The sequence below is a fragment of the Odocoileus virginianus genome, chromosome 23 (assembly GCF_023699985.2).
Source record: "Odocoileus virginianus isolate 20LAN1187 ecotype Illinois chromosome 23, Ovbor_1.2, whole genome shotgun sequence".
NCBI classification, from domain to species: domain Eukaryota; kingdom Metazoa; phylum Chordata; class Mammalia; order Artiodactyla; family Cervidae; genus Odocoileus; species Odocoileus virginianus.
Window position 1 is genome coordinate 36,781,033 of NC_069696.1, and position 2,028 is coordinate 36,783,060.

Below are 2,028 nucleotides of genomic sequence, written 5' to 3' on the forward strand. Positions count from 1 at the left end.
GGAAGATCCCCTGGAGGAGGAAATGGCAACCCAATCCAGTATTCTTGCCTGGATAACCCCATGGACAGAGGAGCCTAGCAGACTACAGTCCATGGGGTCACAAAGAGTTGGTCTTGACTGAGCAACTTAGCACAAACAAATGAGATAATGCCATCTGCAACATAGATGTACCTAAAGGTTATCATACTGGGTGAAGTCAGTCAGATTGAGAAAGACAAATATATGGTATCACTTACATGTGGAATCTAAAAAATAATACAAATGAACCCATATACAGAATAGAAACAGAGTCAAGCACAGAAAATAAACTTATGGATACCAAAGGAGGAAGTGAGCAGAGGGGGATGGATCAATCAGGAATATGGGATTAACAGATACACATTATTATATATAAAAAATAAGAATTTACTGTATAGCACAGGGAACTATATTCAGTATCTTATAATAACCTCTAATGGGAAAGAATCTGAAAAAATGTACACATAACTGAATCAATTTGGTATATATCTGAAACTAACACAATATTTTAAATCGACTATACTTGTCAACAAAGGTCCGTCTAGTCAAGGCTATGGTTTTTCCAGTGGTCACGTGTGGATGTGAGAGTTGGACTATAAAGAATACTGAGTGCCAAAGAATTGATGCTTTTGAACTGTGGTGTTGGAGAAGACTCTTGAGAGTCCCTTAGACTGCAAGGAGATCAAACTAGTCCATCCTCAGGGAAATTGGTCCTGGGTGTTCATTGGAAGGACTGATGCTGAAGCTGAAACTCCAATACTTTGGCCACCTGATGCAAAGAGCTGACTCCTTTGAAAAGACCCTGATGTTGGGAAACATTGAAGGCAGGAGGAGAAGGGGACGACAGAGGATGAGATGGTTAGATGGCCTCACCGACTCAATGAACATGAGTTTGGGTAAGCTCTGGGAGTTGGTGATGGACAGGGAGGCCTGGCGTGCTGTGGTTCATGGGGTCACAAAGAGTCGGACGTGACTGAGTGACTGAATTGAAGTGAACCAATACTTCAATTTTAAAAAATTTTAAAAAATAAAGTGCATTACACTCCCTCCCACCAAAAAAAAGAGAAAGAAATTAAAGAAAAAAAGAATATTCACCTTCGTGTTGCCAAATTCAGTAACATTTCTGTGTACACAGCTTATGTGACTCCACATCTTACTCGACCTTGATCTCTCAATGGCATTGACTTGGTCCTTATTCTTTCACACTTCAAACCTTCTCTTCTTTTGTTCCCTTTAGATGTTTCTCTCCTGATTTTCCTCCTACCACACTGAGTGGTCCCCTCTCTACAGGCTTTTCCTCTTCCAACTCAACATTTACTTGGGGTTCCTTAGGGATAGGTCCTGGATCCCTTCTCTTCTCTATTTACATTCTTTTACTAGATAATCCCATTCATTTTCTTTGCTTTAAATACCATTTAATACTAGCAATTTTTCAGAGGAGAATTTTTTGTATCTCCCAAGAAATCTTTCTTAAATCTGGTCTTACATCTAATTATCTACTAAACATTTCTATTCCAATGTCTCAAAAGTGTCTTGAACTTAGTATGTCCAAAATAGAATTCTTAATCTCCAGCAACTCCCCTGCCCCAGCCTTCCAATCTAACTAATGGCAAACCATTGTCCTGACTGTCCAAGTCAGGAAATCAGAATTTATTAATGGTTCCCTTTTCTCCTTCCTCCATCCTATATCTAATCTCCAACCAAGTCTTGAGACTTTTTCCATCCACTCTCCCAGTGTATTCTGAATGCATCCACTTCTTTTTTCTACTGCCACCACCTTAATTCAGGCTACCATTTTTCCCCGCTCTGGGACAATTGAACAGCTTCCTAACTAGTGACCCTACTTCTGTCTTGTGATACCTCCAAACTTTTTTGTGCATAGTAGTGATATTCTTAAGATACAAATCAAACAATTTCATTCCTGGCTAAATAACCAATAATATCCCACTGCATTGAGACTAAAACCCAAATTTCTTTCTTTCTTTTTTTTTTTTTTTTTTTGACTGTTAG